The following is a 20,160-nucleotide window of genomic DNA, read 5'->3' on the forward strand; positions in this document are numbered from 1 at the left end:
ACTCTATTCAACAGAATATACTGAACTAGAAGGGACAGACACTAAGAATTTTCTATGACTTAGACAGAATGATCTAAAAAAAATACTACCTCCCTAAAAAGGGGGACAGGAAAGAGACGGGAGGAGGAAGGGGATTGAATGAGACAATCATTACACTAAGAGGTACAGAAAACCTATGGTAATAGAGGGGAAGAAGGGAGCAGAGGAGAAACACCTGAATCTTCTCATCAGACTTGGCTTAAAGTCAACCTACACATACTCAGCTAACTTATAAAACATCTAACCTTTCAAGTATTAAAGGGGGAAAAGGGGAGGGGGGAATGGACAAAGGGAAGGGGAGTGGGGGAAATAAGGGGAAATAACAAAAGGAAGGGAAGGGAAAAGGGAAAGGGGAAAGAAAGGGGAGGGTGTGATATAGGAGGGCAAACACACTGAAGGAGGTGGTATTAAAAACAAAATACTGGGGAATATGGATAAAGGGGGGGAAGAGGGAAAAATACAAACAGAGGGAAGATAGCACAGAGGGCAATAAAGAATTAGTAATCATAACCTTGAATGTGAATGGGATGAACTCTCCCTTAAAATGTAAGCAAATAGCAGAGTGGATTAAAAACCAGAATCCTACAATATGCTGCTTACAAGAAACTCATTTGAAGCAGAGAGATACATATAGAGTAAAGGTAAAAGGTTGGAGAAAAATATATTCTGCTTCAGCTGAAGTAAAAAAAGCAGGGGTAGCAATCCTTATCTCAGACAAAACAGCAGCAAAAATAGATAGCATTAAAAGAGATAAGGAAGGAAACTTTACCCTCCTAAAAGGTACCATAAACAATAAAGTCATTTCTATATTGAATATATATGCACCCAGTGGGACAGCACCCAAATTTTTAGAGGAAAAGCTGAAAGAATTACAGGAAGACATAGACAGCAAAACTCTACTAGTAGGAGACCTCAACCTCCCGCTATCAGATCTAGATAAATCGAATCATAAAACAAACAAGAAAGAAATTAGAGAGGTAAATGGATTGTTAGAAAAATTAGATATGGTAGACTTATGGAGGAAACTGAGTGGGGATAGAAAGGAATATACCTTTTTCTCTGCAGTACAGTGGAACTTATACAAAAATTGACCATGTACTAGGACATAAAAACTTAATGATCAACTGCAGAAAGGCAGAAATTGTGAATACATCTTTCTCAGATCACAATGCAATAAAAGTCATATGCAATACTGGGCCAAGGAGATATAGACCCAGAGCAAATTGGAAACTGAATAACCTCATCTTAAAAAATGAGTGGACCAAAAAACAAATTATAGAAAGAATTAACCATTTTATCCTAGATAATGATAATAATGAAACAACATACCAAAACCTATGGGATTCATTCAAAGCAACTCTCAGGGGATATATTATAGCTCTAAATGCTTATATGAATAAATTGGAGAAAGAGGAAATCAATGAACTAAATATGCAACTAAAAAAATTAGAGAAAGAACAAATCAAAAATCCCCAATCAAATACCAAATTAGAAATTTTAAAAATTAAAGGAGAAATTAATAAAATTGAAAGCAAAAAAACTACTGAATTAATAAATAAAACCAAAAGTTAGTATTATGAAAAAACCAATAAAATTGATAATCCTCTCATCAATTTGATTAAAAAAAAAGAAAGAAGAAAAACAAATTGCTAGTATTATAATTGAAAAAGGTGAACTCACCACCAATGAGGAGGAAATTAAAGTAATAATTCAAAATTATTTTGCCCAACTTTATGCCAATAAATTTGATAATCTAAGTGAAATGGATGAATATTTACAAAAATATAAGTTGCCCTGGTTAAATGAAGAAGAGATTAAATACCTGAACAACCCTATCTCAGAAAAAGAAATTCAACAAGCCATTATTGAACTCCCTAAATAAAAATCTCCAGGGCCTGATGGATTCACAAGTGAATTCTACCAAACATTTAAGGAACAATTGGTTCCAATCCTATATAAACTCTTTGGAAAAATAGGGAAAGATGGAACTCTGCCTAACTCTTTCTATGAAACCTATATGGTACTGTTACCTAAACCAGGAAGAGTTAAAACAGAGAAAGAAAATTATAGACCTCTTTCCCTGATGAATATAGATGCAAAAAATCCTAAATAAAATCTTAGCAAAATGACTACAATAAGTCATCACTAGGATAATACATTATAACCATGTAGGATTTATTCCAGGAATGCAGGAGTTGGTTCAATATTAGGAAAACTGTTAGTATACTCAATTATATCAATAACAAACCTATCAGAAACCATATGATCATATCAATAGATGCTGAAAAAGCTTTTGACAAAATACAGCATCCATTCCTATTAAAAACACTAGAGAGTGTAGGAATAAATGGACTGTTCCTTAAAATAATTAGCAGTATCTATCTGAAACCATCAACAAGCATTATACTCAATGGGGAGAGGCTAGAGGCATTCCCAATAAGATCAGGGGTGAAACAAGGGTGCCCATTATCACCACTACTATTCAATATTGTATTAGAAATGTTAGCATCAGCAATTAGAGAGGAAAAAGAAATTAAAGGAATTAGAATTGGGAAGGAAGAGACAAAACTCTCACTATTCGCAGATGACATGATGGTCTACCTAGATAATCCCTAGAAATCATCTAAAAAACTACTGGAAACAATTAGCAATTTTAGCAAAGTTGCAGGTTATAAAATAAACCCCCATAAATCCTCAACTTTCCTATATATGTCTAGCAAGAAACAGCAGGAAGAGCTAGAAAGAGAAATCCCATTCAAAGTAACCTCAGACAGTGTAAAATACTTGGGAGTCTATTTGCCAAGATAGACTCAGAATCTTTTTGAAAACAATTATAAAACACTTCCTCACACAAATTAAATCAGATTTAAATAACTGGCCAAATATCAACAGCTCATGGATAGGGAGAGCTAATATAATAAAAAAATGACAATTCTACCAAAACTAAACTATCTGTTTGGTGCCCTACCAATCAAAATTCCAAAAAATTACTTTAATGAGTTAGAAAAAATTGTAAGTAAATTCATATGGAGAAATAAAAAGTCAAGAATTGCCAGGAGCTTAATGAAAAAAAATGCAAACGAAGGTGGCTTAGCACTACCCGATCTAAAATTGTATTATAAAGCATCGGTCATCAAGGCTGTTTGGTATTGGCTAAGAAATAGAGTGGTGGACCAGTGGAATAGACTAGGTGTAAAAGCAGGAGAGGATTATAGTAATCTGCTGTTTGATAAACCCAAAGAGTCAGGCCACTGGGATAAAAGCTCCCTCTTTGATAAAAACTGCTGGGATAATTGGAAGTTAGTATGGAAGAAACTTAGATTAGACCAACACCTCACACCCTTTACCAAGATAAGATCCAAATGGTTACAGGACATAGACATAAAAAAACAATACTATAAGCAAATTAGAAGATCAAGGACTAGTCTACCTGTCAGATCTATGGAAAGGGGAACAGTTTATGACTAAGGAAGAGTTGGAGAACATCACTAAAAACCAATTAGATGATTTAGATTACATTAAATTAAAAAGCTTTTGCACAGATAAAACCAATGTAATCAAGATCAAAAGGAAAGTAGTAAATTGGGAAACAATCTTTACAACTAATGATTCTGACAAAGGACTCATTTCTAAAATATACAGAGAACTGAGTCATATTTTTAAAACAAAAAGCCATTCCCCAATTGACAAATGGTCAAAGGATATGCAAAGGCAATTTACAGATGAGGAGATCAAATCAATCCATAGCCATATGAAAAAAATGCTCTAAATCATTAATTATTAGAGAAATGCAAATTAAAGCTTCTCTGAGGTACCACCTCACACCTCTCAGATTGGCCAGTATGACTAGGAAGGATAATCATCATTGTTGGAAGGGATGTGGGAAATCTGGGACACTATTACACTGTTGGTGGAGCTGTGAATTCATCCAACCCTTCTGGAGAGCTATTTGGAACTATGCCCAAAGGGCAACAAAAATGTGCATACCCTTTGACCCAGCAATACCACTACTGGGTCTATACCCTGAAGAGATGAGGAAAAAGGGTAAAAACATTACTTGTACAAAAATATTTATAGCAGCCCTGTTTGTGGTGGCAAAGAATTGGAAATCTAGTAAATGTCCCTCAATTGGGGAATGGTTTAGCAAACTGTGGTATATGTATGTCATGGAACACTATTGTTCTATTAGAAACCAGGAGGGACGGGATTTCAGGGAAACCTGGAGGGATTTGCATGAACTGATGCTGAGTGAGATGAGCAGAACCAGAAAAACACTGTAACAGCAACATGGGAGTGATGTTCAACCTTGAAGGACTTGCTCATTCCATCAGCACAACAATTGGGAACAAGTCTTGGCTGTCTGCAAAGGAGAGTACCATCTGTGTCCAGATAAGGAGCTGTGGAGTTTGACAAAGTACAAGGACTATTCCCTTTAATTTGGAAAAAAAAACCCAGATGTCTTATTGTCTGATCTGGTTACCTCTGAGAATTCTGTTCTCTTTAAGGATATGATTTCTCTCTCATCACACCCAATTTGGATCAAGGTACAACATGGAAACAAAGTAAAGACTGACGGAGTGCTATCTGTGGGGTGGGGGTGGGGGGAGGGAAGCAAGATTGAGGGAAAATTGTAAAACTCAAATAATATCTTTAATAAAAATTAAAAAAAGAAAAACAGAAAAAAAGAAGAAGAAATCCAAGCAGAGAAAGAATCTGATGCCTGAGTGAAGCGATGTGGGCTAGTGATCTTGGGGGGTATAAGTTTGATTCCAGTGGAGCTAAAGGCACAAATATCTAAGAAAAAGAGATTAAACTTGAAAAATCAGCAAAACCAACCTCATTTCATAAAGAGAGAAATTGAACTCCAGAGAAGGGAACGAACTTGACCAAGATGACATAACAAGTAAGTAAGCCCAATGATAAATATTAGTTATAATTTTTTATCAGATGGATATCTGATGAAATATATTAAAGAAGCCCTGTGAGAAGTATTTCTTTTAGATTGCAAAGGGAGTAAGGATAGTTATTGAATTCTTGAGGTCAGCTTACTGGATTACTCTGATTCTTTTTATCCTGAAGAGTTAGGTGCACATACTCAGCAATCTTGAATAGACTTCTTGAACCTGACATAAGTAGGCTGGGCTAGGTGAACTCTGAGTTCCCTTCTGAATTTGAGATTGTGATTCTGTTCTTTCCACAAACTGTACTTTAGGGTAATTATATTTCAATCATCTAGGTTTGTTTTCATCTTCTCCAACTTCCAAGATGGTAGGTGGGTGTAATATGTCATAGTTGTGTTGGTGGGGAAGTTACATATAAAAAAGCATGATAGTGATTTACAATGCTTACTTAGGATAGTTGTGTTCTAATCATAATGTTTGGAGTTATTGAGATTTGGTGGGACAACTAGGTGACTCAGTGAATGGAGAGCTGGATCTGAAGTCAGACTCTTCTTCCTGATTTCAAATCTAACCTCAAATACTTATGAGTTGGGCAAGTCACTTAACCCTGTTGGCCTCAGTTTCCTCATCTGTAAAGTGAACTGAAGAAGGAAATAACAAACCATTTCAGTGTCTTTGCCAAGAAAACCCTAAATGGGGTCACATGAAATCAGAAAATACTAAAATATTATTGAACAACAAAAAAGAATTGTAATAAATAAACTCTTAAGATTGGTTCCCTATTAATGGCTACTATGTACCTTAGGTATAGTCCTGAGGGAGAAGGCTATATCTTTTCTAATGGTTTAGTTCAGAAGCCTCACTGGTATGCTTCCAATCATGACTTTCAGTTGGACAGACTAAATTAGGTTTTAGAAAGGGACCTGTGAGTAATTCATTTTGTTCTAATATCTAATACAAACTGCTAGGGAACTGACCTGAGTCAGACTTAGACTAGAAAAATTGGTAGAGTCAGAAAAGGTTGGATGTAATGATTTTATTGAATGCACACAGCTTTTAAGTATCTGAGACCAGGTCTAAACTCAGGAAAAAGAGCTTTGCTGACTGTGCCTGGCACTCTATCCACTGAACTACCTAGCAGGCCCTTCCGGTTATCAATAGTCACCAAAGATTATGATTGAAATACAACTATCCCAAGTGGACATTTCAGGATGGGTAACACAGAGGAAGCTGATCCTAGATTGTCTTCCAAGATCTGGAGTATGCATTCTGTGATGCCTTTTAAGGTGATAGTTGCTAACTGTGACTACAACTCCTATGAGATTAGAGAAGAAACTGTCTGTGGACATTCCGCAGGGAGAGACTCATGTGACTATTCTCTGTTTTACTAAGAATTATACCCTGAAGAAAAATGCCACAAACTGTTGGTGATCAAATTGAAATAATGCCTCTACCACCAGCTGGCAGGTCTAGGCTTGGTTCTCTGCCACATCCCATCTCCCCCAATCTCCAGACAAGGACAGTTTGAAAAACTGTGCTGAAAAAACCGTTTGGTATTCTTTATGTGACATTTGGGAGGCTCTTGAGAGCTGTGTCGTGCAGAATTTTTTGAGAGACACTTGAATAGAAATTGCTTGATTCTCCCCAGGAACATAGAAACTTTTCTGTAATTCAGGACACAGTCAAAGGCTCCAAATGCACCACAATGAATTTGTTAATATCTACTGACTCCCCAGGACATTCTCCTTCTTTCTTCAATGAGTTCAACAAGTGATTCATAGTCTTTCTTTCTTCTTTAGCTCCAGCCCTCATACTAGAGGATTTCAACTTACATATTGATGCTCCCTCAAACATCCTAACAATCTAATTCTGTAATTTATTCCCATTTCACTGCATCTAAGTTAGATACAAAGATGTCCATGTCCTGGATCTTGTCATCACACAAATGTGGGTCATTTCCATAATCAGAAACTGAAATTCCTTTATCTGATCTATCACTCTTCCAACCTTGAAACATCTAAGTCTCTAAGTCTATTCTTCACCCTTCCTCTTAACTCTCACTTCAAATCCCTCTACCACTCAATTCTTTCACAGGTCATCTAGTCTGCACTCTCCTCCCTTTCCCTTCTTGACCCCTTGGTCCCTTGGTACATCAATTTAACTCTATATTTATATCTCTCCAATCTCATATTACTTTATTATATTGAAGATATTTCCCTGATAAGCCTCAGTCTTAGATGACTCCCATGATCTACTGACTTCATTTCTACTCATATGCTACTGAATAAAGTCAGAAAAAATCATGAAACTGTATTCCCTGGGTCCACACTACCAATATATTGCATAATCTCAACTGGGGCCTCACCACACTTTCCTAATTATTTTACTTTGACATACTGCAGTACTTTTCCTAAATATTTTTGCCTCCTCAAATCTTCCATATCTCTTTCCTTCTGCCCTTTGAAATGAGAACCTTGCCTCATGAGGCAAATTGTTGAGAGTTTTCACTTATCCTCTCCTCTTCATGTCACACAAATTAATTACCTTCAAAATTCTATCTCCTCCTTTACCCCATCTCATATGAAGTTAACTAATGCTAATCTCTCTACATGATCCTATTCTATTTAGTCTTCTTCAACAGATGGCCCCTTCTAACAATCCTACTCTTTTACTAATCTTCAACCTCTCCCTGTCTGCTGGTAACTTCCCATAGCCTACAAACACATTCAAATTTCCCCCTTTCTTAAAAAGTCTGCATTTGATCCCTCCATCCTCACAAGCTATAACAAATCTTTACCTCCTTTCGAAAAGGTCGTTTGTAATATGTGTGCTTCCATTTTTGTCTTCTATCCCTCTTCTAAACATTACCTGCTAGCTTCTGATCTTATCATTCAACTGAAACTATTTAATCCAACTTTACCAATGAATTCTCTTAGTTACAAAATTTGTATCTTCCTGCTTGATTTCTCTATTGCCTTTAACACTGTTGATCAATCTCTTCTCTTTGATACTTTTCTTTTTTCTAGGTTTTCATAACCCTACTCTCTCTTTGTTCTCTTACCTATCTGACCACTCCTTTGCTATCTCAACCTCTTTTGCTGGATTTCCCCCTCCCCCAGTTCTGGTCCACTAATCATAAATGTCCTCTAAGCCTCTGCCCTGGGCCCATTTTTCTTCTCTCCATATACTGTTTTGGTTGGTGGCTTATCAGTTTCTGTAGATTCAATTATCATGCTGATGGTTCCCAGAACTATTTATTCAGCACTAATTTTTCTGTTAACCTCCATTCTTTCAACTCTAACTGCCTATTGTAGATATTGAACAGGATGTCCTATAGACAATATATTTTCAACATATCCAAAATTGACCTCATTAACTTTCTCTCCAAATATTTATTTCATGAAATTTCTTTATTATTGTTGAGGATATTACCATCCTCCCAGTCCCTAAGTTCATAAACTAGATATCATTCTTGACTCCTTACTCTCTCTTACCTTCTATATCCAATATGCTACCAAATTCTCTTGGTATGGGCCTTCATCATCTCATGCCAATCCTATTGTAATACTGTGCTGGTTGGAGGCAACTAGGTGACAGAGGACAGAGTACTGAGTTTGAGACCAGGAATATCTGAGAAATAAAATTTAGGATTTGGGGTTTTACTTCTCCCATCTTGAGGTCTGTTACATTGTTTGATTTTCATTTTTGTTATGTTTTTATTTTCAAATTGAATTTTCTGCTTTAGTACTGATCATATGAGCCTTATTGAACTACCAGGTCATGACCAATAATAATCTTAAAATCATAAGTGATCATTGATCCTCTAGAAGACCTCAAAGACCTTGCACCAAGAGGTGGGATAGGGTAGGATCAATATTCCATCTGACCCTTCCATGCAAGTTAGGCTAATTTTTCTTTAAGAGGTATTGCAACTATCCTCAAAATTTAATTGGCTTAGGAGACTAAAGGTTCATCACTTCCTCATTGACTAAACAAAAAAAATAACTATGAAGAGCTCCAGTTGCTATTGTGTGCTTGACTGTCAAAATACTACTGACAAATCAGAGCCAAGAGAGTTTAGTTCAGCTGAATCAACTTGCAATCATACATAGCCTTGTTGAATATCCTTCTTCTGTTATGATTAAATAAATATTTTAATAGTTGAATGACCTATGAATATCTGGTTTAGTTCCAATATCAAACAATTGCTACCAAGAGACTGGTCTGAGTCAGGGTCAGTCCAGAAGTCAAGCCTAGCTCAGAACAAAGGGAGAATTTTACTATGGCAGCACAGGTTAAAAATAAAGCCTATGATACATTCTCCTACAAGTATATAGAGAAAGCAGGCTCAAGTTTTGAAAACAGAAGTGGTAAAGGGGTAACTCATAGTACCTGGTTCCTGGAAGTACAGTGTTCCCCTTAGATAAGATATGGTTTTTCTTCTGAAACTTTTGTGGATCCTTGATTCTGCTTGCCTTATCTTGTCCAGTCTGGTTTTTTTTTTGTCTTGATGCAGATATTGCCATTAGCTATTCAAGGGCTTCTACTACTAGTATACAATTAGGATGATGGTTTAAGTCTCAAATCCTTCAGATCATCCAAAGTTCTCAGGAGCCTTTTTAACTAAGGTGTTGTGGAGGAGTGGCAGAGAGAAAATCCAAGTCAAGGTCAATGATCTTAACCACCATCCTCCATGCTCTCTCCTGTTAGACACTTAAATCTCATGCTTTCCAAATTGTTGAATGATTTTAAACAGGCTCCAGAAGAAGTGTTCAAGTTATTCAGTTAATCCAGATGAGGATCAAATGAGATAATTACAAATTGCATAGGATAGTGTCAGAGACATAGAAAACACTATATGATTATATGAGAATTATTGAATCCCCAAGGTCAGACTTGACCAGTAATAGTCATAAAATCAAAAGTAATCAATTGTCCTCTGGAAGACCTTAAAGACCTTGCCACCAACAAGTAGTATGTTATAGTTGATGTTTCTATACCTAGGGAGATGATTAGGTTTTATTCTTAGCTAGTAAAAAATCAAGTTGTGTTCTCACATTTTGGTCCTGATGCAGATACTGACATTAACTATTCAAGAGTTGTTATTACTGGGATACAATTGGGAAGAGTTTAAGTCCCAAATCCTTCAGATCATCCAAAGTTCTCAGGGGCCTTTTTATTATATGATTATATGATTAAATCTATTAGCATTCTATTATTTCTTTCAAGTAGGGTGGTGTTAATTTCATAGGTTCACCTCCATCATGACACCCTAATGAACCAATTCATCAAAACCAAACTGTCAACCTAACTTTGTCACTTATTACATATGGAATCTTGGGCAAGTCTTTTAATTCTCTAGGCTTCAGTTTTCTTGTCTTTAAAACAAGCAGATATAATTTTATATCTGTGATTCTATAATTCTATGACTACTGTGAAGAAGGGAAGAAAAGGAAGTGAGGCAAGGATGAAAGTAAAAGAAGAAAGGAAGAGGGGTGGAAGATGGGAGTGAAGGGCAAAGAAAGGAAAGGGAGGAAGGATAGAAGAGCAGGAGAGAGGAAGAGAGGAAGGGAAGTGGGAGGAAAGAAAGAAAGGAGGGAGAGAGGGAAGAAGAAAAGGAGAGAAGGAAGAAGGGAAGGAGTCATGAATGAGGAAAGGGAGAAAGTGTGGAGATGGAAGGAGGGAGGAAAGAAGAGAGGGATACAGGAAAGGAAAGAAGAAGAGAATGAGGGAGAGAGGAGGGAAAGAAGGAGAGAAGAAAGAAAAAAGAAGGGAGAAGAGAAGAAATAAAGGGAAGAAGGGAGGAAGAAAGGAATGGAAGAAGGAATGAAGGAGGAAGTGAAGCAGTGGAGAGAAGAAGGAAGGGAGAGAGAAACAAGAAAGGGAGGAAGGAAGGAAGGGAAGGAAAGAAGGAAGAGAGGAAGGAATGGAGAGATGGAGGAATGAAGGGAAGGGATAAGGAAGAAGAAATCAAAGAGAACATTAAACATTGAAATGGTCAAAGAACAAAAATATTCTCTTATTTATTAATTTGTTTTTATTTTGTGAAATGTTGTTAATTCTTAATTCTTGAAGAGAACTCTCATCACAAAGATGCTGTCTTGACTTACATGTAAATTCAGTTTGAGTGAGGCAGACTCCTCCAGAGTCATGGCAAGACAAAGCTCAATACCCTTGAAATACTAATAGTTTTATGTAAAAATTTTTGCCTTATTTTGTTTGATCATTTATTTTTGTTAAGTGTTAACTTTTTAAATTTTATTTTAAATTTATTTTTTCATCCATATGCATATATATATTCTTAAGTTATAAAATTTTCTTCCATCCTCCCTTCCCACCCCTCCCCCACAGCAAACAGGTTCTATACGTGAAAATTTTTTGCCTTATTTTGTTTGATTATTTATTTTTGTTGAATGTTAACTTTTTTTACTTTATTTTAAATTTATTTTTTTCATTCACATGCACATTTATATTTAATAAACATTCACAAATGAATAATTTTCAGTATGAGGAATCAGGATTAAGGGAAAGAGATACATAAGAGAATTTTTATGAAGTGTTCAAAAGATTGAGAAGGGGTGTGTGTGTGTGTGTGTGTGTGTGTGTGTGTGTGTGTGTGTGTGTGTGTGTTTTGTTTTGTTTTGTTTTGTTTATCTTTCTCTGAATGGGGATAGTCCATAGTCAGTCAAATACAGTTGTTTGTCCTGGCTCTCTGGACTACTGAGAGGAGCTGCTTCCATCAAGATAGTTCATCTCACAATGTTGTTGCTGATGTGTGAATAGCTCTCTTTGCTCAGCATCAGAACCTGTAAGTCACTCCATGCTTCTCTAGAGTCCGATCATTTATGGTTTCTTATAGAAAAATAGCATTCCTTAGTATTCATGTACCATAACTTGTTTAGCCATTCCGCAGTTGATGGGAATCCCCTCAATTTCCACTTTGCCACTACTAAAAGAACTGCTAGAATATTTTGGAACATGTAGGACTTTGGAACAGTTTTATTGCTCTTTTGGTATAATTCCATATTGCTCTACAGAAAGGTTGGATCCATTCAGAACTCCACCAGCAATGCATCAATGTCCCAATCCTCCCAAAACCTCTCCAACATTGCCCATTTTCCCTTTTTCTCATCTTGGCCAATCTAATAGATGTGAAATGATACCTCATTGCCTTTCTCTAATCAATAAAAATTTGTAGGATCTTTTCATATGATTGTATATAGCTTTAATTTCTTCATTTGGAAACTGTTCATCTCTTTTGACTATTTATCATTTGGGGGATGACTTGCAGCCTTACAAATTTGATGCAATTCTCTATATATTTGAGAAATGAGACTTTTATCAAAACTTCTATTTGTGAAGATTGTTTCCCAACTTTCCACTTTTCCTTCTAATTTTCACAGCATTGATTTTATTAGTGCAAAACATTTTTAATTTAATATAGTTAAAATCATTCATTTTGCAGATTATACTGTGTTCTAATACTTGTTTGGTCATAAATTTATCCCCTTTCCAAAGATCTGATAAAGTATTTCTTCATCTATTAATATATCTATGGTATCACTTTTTATGTCTAAATTCTGTAATCATTCTGACCTTATTTTTATATAGGGTGTGAAATGTGGATCTATGCCTAGGTTTTGCCAAAATATTTTTCAGTTTTCCAAACAATTTTTGTTAAATACTGAGTTCTTATCCCAGAGGCTGATGTCTTTGAGTTTGTCAAATAGTAGATTGCTGTAATTATTTACTGTGACTTCTTTTGAATCTATCCTGATCCACTGATCCATTACTGTGTAGCTTAACCAGTACCAGGCAGGTTTGATGACTGCTGCTTAATAATATAGTTTTAGATCTAGTAGATCTTTACATTTATTCTTGACCTTTTGTTGCTCCAGATGAATTTTGTTACTATTTTTTATAGCTTGGTAAAGTAGGTTGATTGGTATAGCACCAAATAAGTAATTTACTTTGGGTAGAATTGTCATTTTTATTAAATTAGCCCAGCCCAATCATGAGCATTTGACATTGTTCCAATTATTTAACTCTATCTTTGTGTGAGAAGTGCTTTATAATTGTGTTCATACAGTTTCTGGGTTTGTCTTGGAAGGTAGATTCCCAAATATTTAATGTTGTCTATAGTTATTTTAAATGGAATTTCTCTTTCTAACTCCTGTTCTTGGGCTTTGTTGTTCATATATAGAAAAGCTGATGATTTATGTGGGTTTATTTTATATCCTGCCACTTTGTTGAATTTGTAAATTGTTTCAAGGAGTTTTTTAGCATGATTTTCTCTAGGTATACCATTATATCATCTGCAAAGAGTGAAAGTTTTGCTTCCTCATTGTCAATTCTGATTCCTTCAATTTCTTTTTCTTCTCTTATTGCTAAAGTTAGCATTTCTAATACTATATTGAATAGTCATGGTGATAATGGGCATCCTTGTTTCACCCTTGATTTTATTGGAAATGCTCCGAGTTTATTCCCATTACATATAATATTGTTGGATATTTTCAATTGATACTATTTATTATTTTAAGGAAAACTCCATTTATGCCAAAATTTTCTAGTATTTTTAATAGGAATGGATGTTGTACTTTCTCAAAGGATTTTTCAGTATTTATCGAGATAATTATATGATTTCTGTTGGTTTTGCTATTGATATGTTTAATTATGTTGAGTGTTTTCCTAATGTTGCACAATCCCTGCCCACCTAATATAAGTCTTACCTAACCATGGTGAATTATCCTAGTAATAACTTGCTGTATACACATTGCTAAAATTTTATTTAAGATTTTTTGCATCAATATTCCTTTGGGAGATTGGTCTAAAATATTCTTTGTCTGTTTTGTTTCTTCCTGGTTTAGGTATCAGCACCATATTGGTGTCATAAAAGGAGTTTGGCAGAACTCCTTCCTCTCCAATTTTTAAATAGTTTATGTAGAAGAGGAATTAATTGCTCCTGCTTTGGTAGAATTCACTTGTAAATCCATTTGTACCTGGAGATTTTTTCTTAGGGAGTTCATTGATCATTTCTTCAATTTCTTTTTCTGTAATGTGGCTATTTAAGTAATTTATTTCCTCTTCTGTTAATCTGGGCTAAATATTCATCCTTTTCACTCAAGTTATCCAATTTATTAGCATAGTTCAGCAAAGTAGATCCAAATTATCTCTTTAATTTTCTCCTCATTGGTGGTTAGTTTACTCTTTTCAATTTTTGATACTGGTAATTTAGGTATCTTTCTTTTTTTAATCAGATGAACCAAAAGTTTGTTTATTTTATTGGCTTGTTCATTAAAAAAACTCTTAGTTTTATTTATAAGATTGATGGTTTTCTTGCTTTCAATTTTATTAATCTCTCCCTTGATTTTAGAATTTCTGGTTTAGTCTTTAGTTGGAGATCTTTAATTTATTCTTTTCCTAGCTGTTTTAGTATACCCAATTCATTGATATCCTTTTCCTCTATTTTATTCATATAAGCATTAGAGATATAAAGTTTCCCCTCAAAACTGCCTTGGCTGCATCCCATAAATTTTTGGATGGTGTGTCTCATTATTATAATTTTATTGGATAAGATTATTGATTATTTCTATTATTTGCTGTTTGATCCATCCATTATTTAAATTAAAGTTATTTAATTTCCAATTAATTTTTGGTTTATCTTTCCATGACCCTTTATTACATGTAGTTTTTAATTGCATCATGATCTGAGAAATGTGTATTTATTTATTTCTGCCTTTATGCATTTGATTATAAGGTTTTTGTGCCCTAGGACATGGTCAATTTTGTTGTGGGTGCCATGTACTGCTGAAAAAAAGCTTTATTCTTTTCTATCCCCATTAAGTTTTCTCCAGAGGTCTCTCATATCTAAGTTTTCAAAGATTTCATTCAACTTCTTACTTTCTTCTTGTTTATTTTGTTCTTGGATTTATTTAGGTCCAAGAGAGGGAGGTTGAGGTCTCTCATTATTAAAGTTTTGCTTTCTATGTCTCCTGGTAATTCACTCAATTTTTCCTCTAGGAATTTGAATGCTATACCACTAGGTGCATACATGTTTAGAAATGATATAGCTTTATTACCACTCTATCTCTTAGCCAATACCAGACAGTTTTAATGACTGATGCTTTATAATATAATTTTAGATCAGATAGGGCTAAGCCCCCTACTTTTATACTTTTTTTCCATTAAATCCCTGGACATTTTTGACTTTATATTTCTCCATATGAATTTACTTACAATTTTTTCTAACTCATTAAAGTAAATTGTTTGGAATTTTGATTGGTAGGGCACTAAATAGGTAGCTTAGTTTTGGTAGAATTGTCATTTTTATTATATTAGCTCATCCTATCCATGAGCAGTTGATGTTTGTCCAGTTATTTAAATATGATTTGTGTGAGAAGTGTTTTATAATTGTATTCAAAAAGTTTTTGAGTCTACCTTGGCAAATGGACTCCCAGGTATTTTATATTGTCTGAAGTTATTTTGAATGGGATTTCTCTTTCTAGATCTTCCTGCTGTAATTTGCTAGTCATATATAGAAAAGTTGAGGGTTTTTTATATTTTATAACCTGCAACTTTGCTAAAATTTCTAAGTAGTTTTTTGGATTATTTCTTGGGATTCTCTAGGTATCCCATCATGTCATCTCCAAATAATGAGAGTTTTGTTTCTTCCTACAGCTTTATTACCAATGGTGCCATTTAAGAAGATGTAGTTTCCTTCTTTATCCCTTTTAATGAGATTTATTTTTGCTTTGCTCCAACCTTTTACCTTTACCTTGTATATATCTATCTGCTTCAAATGTGTTTCTTGTAAACAACACATTGTAGGATTCTGGTTTTTAATACATTCTGCTATCTGCTTCCATTTTATGGGACAGTTCATCCCGTTCACATTTACAGTTAAGATTACTAATTCTGAATTTCCTTCCTTCCTTTCTTTCTCCATTTATACTTTTTCTCTTTCCTTTTCTCTTATTCCTCCTCACCAAAATTTTACTACCTTTCCCCTTTGACTTTTCTTTTAAAAATTTAACTTTCAGTTTATTTTCACTTATACTTTGCCTTCCCTTTTATCAGTCCCTTCTTCCTTAACTTTCCCTTTCCCAGTCCCCTCCTTCCCTATAGATTAGGATAGATTTTTAAAACCCAAGTGGCAATGTATCTTATTCCCTCTCTGGGCTAAATTTATTGAATAGAATTTACTCAGCATTCACATTCTCCCTTCTTTCCCTCCTAAAATTAAAAATCTTTGTGCCTCTTCCCATGGTGTTATTTATTGCTCAAATACTATTAATCAGGTATCATCAATCACAGTTTGATTATTTGCTTGATAAGCTCAATAACCAGTTGGTTATTTTTACTTTTAATGGAGTTGATTTCTTATCAAGCTGTCATCACAGATTGTTTGCTTGATTGCTTGATAAGCAGCATTGACTGAAATTGCATTAAATTATAATTATAATCATTTTTACCCTACCCTCTTTTCAAGTATCTTTCAAGTAACACACAATTCTCCTTATGAGCCAAATTATCATCCAAAGCCATATCATTTCTTGAACTATTTATAAACAACCCCACAACCCCCCCCACCCCCCACCCCAGCCCCAGGCCTATTTTCTCTCACAAAGGGTCAAAGGATAATGAGACACTTAAGGTTAAAGTTAACACCCCTGCTTTTCTTCAGGACTTTTTGTCTCAAACATAGTGAAGTTATCTTAGACCTCTTCATTGGAAAGATAAGACCCAATTATACCCATATCCTTTAGGTTCATTCTCTTCAATTATATTCTACCTTTAATTATCCTAAGAGAAGTAAAACTCTGATTGTCTTGACCAACACTTGTTTTGTTTTGTTTTTTTTCCCTTCCCTTTTTCATTTGCCTTTTTGATACAACTCTTGAGTCATGTATTTGGTGATTAAATTCTGTATTTAGTGCTGGTCTTTGTGTCAGGAAATTCTGGAAGTCCTCTATTTCGTTGAACATCCACCTTTTCCCCTGACAATATATGGTGAATTTTGTAGGGTAGTACATTCTGGGTTGTAATGCCAGGTCCTTTGCTTCTAAAATATGCTATTCCAGTTCTTCTGATCCCTCAGTGTTGAGGCTGATAGGTCCTATGTGCATCTGATTGTGTTTCCTTTGTATTTGAATTTTTGCTTCTTGCAATATTCTCTCCTTTGGTTGAGAGTTCTGGAATTTGGTTATTACAGCCCTTGAAGTTTTTATATTGGGGTCTCTTTCTTGAGGGGTTCTATGGATTCTTTAAATGGTTCCTGTATGATGTTTTCCAGGTTCTTCTTTTGATCCAGGCTTTCTGGTAATCTGATGATTTGTAGATTGTCTGTCCTGGATCTATTTTCCAGGTCATTCATTTTTCTTAAAAAGATATTTTAGGGAGGCTAGATGGCATAGTGGATAAAGCACTGGCCTTAGAGTCAGGAGTACCTGGGTTCAAATCTGGTCTCAGGCGCTTAATAATTACCTGGCTGTGTGGCCTTGGGCAAACCACTTAACCCCATTTGCCTTGCAAAAACCTAAAAAAAAAATATTTTATATTTTCTTCAATTTTTTTCAGCCTTTTTATTTTGTTTGATGGAATCCTGAAGTCTTATAGATTCATTGGTTTCTATTTGGTTTTCATTGGTTTCTAATTTTTAAGGTTTTATTTTCTTCAATTAGCTTTTGTGTTTCTTTTTCCAGTTGGTTATTTTTACTTTTAATGGAGTTGATTTCTTTGGTCAACTTTTCATAATTTTTTTTTGCATGACTTTCATTTCTTTTTTCCATTTTTTGTTTTTCCTCTCTTCTTTAGTTTTTAAATTCTTTTTTAAGCTCTTCAAAGAGTTTTTGTATTTGTGTCCAATTTATAACCTGTTTTGATAATTCCCCTGTGAATGGTTTTTCCTGCTTTCTTCTTCAGACATGGCATTGTTATCATCTTTATCTACAAATAGTTTTCTATAGTGAGTTCTCTTTCAGCTTTTTTGCTCATCTTTGTTGTTTTAGCTCTGCTTCTGGGGTACAGGGAGTATAGAACCAAGCTTTTTTTTTTTTTTCTCCTGGTGCTGGAGTCAGAAACTGGAAATAAAGGAAGAGAACAATCTCTGCAAAAGCAAGGCCTGGACTATATAGGCAACATCTTGGCCAACAACAAGCTATAGATCAGACCCCAGCTCCAACAATAACAAAAAATAGTTTTTTCATTTTAACAGTACAGTAATAAAAAAAATTTCAAAATACTTGTGATGGAAAATACCATCCACATCCAGAGAAGGAACTGTGTAGTTTAAATGAAGACCAAAGCTTATTATCTCCAACTTTTAAAAATGTCTCTTATGTATTATGTCACTTTTTTCCTCTCTGTTCTCTTTTCTGTTTGGATCTGATTCTTCTCTCACAACAAGTTCAATATAGATCTATGTTTAACATGGTTATAATTATAGATTTTTTATCAGATTCTTTCTATTAAGGGGAAGGGAAGGAAAATAACTGTAAAACACAAAACCTTGCAAAAAATAATTGATTAAAAACTACTACCACATGTAGTTGGATTAACAAATAAATAAAATATTTAAATATTTTTAAAAATGTGTCTGCTGCAGATTCCTCAAGTTTAAGAGGCTGCAAAGATTTGATTTTTGTGACAAACTAAATGATGATTTGCTTTGCTTTAAAGAGACATCATGTGAATGTGTTGCCTCAGGACTCTTCCAGTTTTTATATTGACCCAAGATTGAAATCATGTCCAAATGTTCACATAGTGTTTTTTTCTCTCTACCCTTGTATTAGTTGTCCTACTTCATTTTAAGAGAGCAGATGCTTAGGAATTCCATTTATTCATAAACTAAGAGAGTTGAAAGGGACCTTCTCTGTCATCTAGTAGAACCCCCTCAGTTTCAAGAAGATGCAATGTTAAGGGATTTGCTCAGTCACAGGGTTGGTCAGTAGCAAAGTGAAGACTAGAATTCATTGCCCATTCCACCATATCACATCTCTGTTCACACATTTTGGATTCATTAAATTTTATGTATCTGTGATTTATTCGAGTTCTTTTATGTTTTATCCCCTAATGAGAAGTCAGTAAGATTTCTTCAAGTGCAAGGAATCTTGCAGTATCTGAGAATATCTCTAATGGAGTAAAACTCCCACACTCAGTCCAGTTAGGCAGACAATAACTATAATCACTATGATTATTCCTGTTAAGTTGAGCCTGAGATTTTTCAGGAAATTTATTTGGTTGCTTTTCTGATCCTCCACTTCTTGTTATCTCCCAACAAGGAAATACAACATAAATTATGCTTACTGACCAATGAGAGTGATTTTTTAATGTTATGCCTCCCATGACATCATACCTGAGATATTTTAATAATACCTATTATTATAGATAAATCTTGTTATTCTAAGAGCATTTTAATAGCTCCCACAGCATTCAGTATTCACTAATACTTCTTACCAGTATGAAGAGGATACAGAGCTAGTCTTCAATCTGTTGGTCACTAAACCTTTATTAAGTATCTACTATGGACCAAGCACTTGGATAAACTCTTCATCTGCAGTTGTATTGTTGTATTTTGGACAGCTACAAGGAGAGAGTACTAGGTGTGGATTCAGGAAGAATTGAGTTAAAATATGACCTCAGACACTAGATGAGTGACTCTGAGCAAGTCATTGTTTTGTTTTTTTAGGTTTTTGCAAGGCAAACGGGGTTAAGTGACTTGCCCAAGGCCACACAGCTAGGTAATTGTTAAGTGTCTGAGACTGGATTTGAACCCAGGTACTCCTGACTCCAAGGCCAGTGCTTTATCCACTACACCACCTAGCCGCCCCTGAGCAAGTCATTGAAACCTGTTTGCCTCAGTTTCTGCAATATGAGCTGGAGAAGGAGATGGCAAACCACTCCAGTACTGCCAATGAAGCCCTAAATGGGGTCACAAAGAGTTGAACATGATTGAAAAAATGATTGAATTTATTTTACATGAATCTGGACTGTAGTGGTTTTTTGTTTGCCTCTTTTTTTCATTTGTACTTAGCACAGTGCATAGCACATAGAAGACACTTAATAAATGTTTATTGACTGATTAATTGCCTCTAAGACCTCCTATGGTTCTTTGCTTAGTATCTCTCCAATGCACTTACTGTGTTACAGTATTTATAGTTCACCCCCCTCCAGAAATGTGAAATTCATAAAGGCAAGGAAATTGTCTTATTTAAATTTTTTT

Source organism: Macrotis lagotis, chromosome 4 (genome assembly GCF_037893015.1).
Source record: "Macrotis lagotis isolate mMagLag1 chromosome 4, bilby.v1.9.chrom.fasta, whole genome shotgun sequence".
Classification (NCBI taxonomy): Eukaryota; Metazoa; Chordata; class Mammalia; order Peramelemorphia; family Peramelidae; genus Macrotis; species Macrotis lagotis.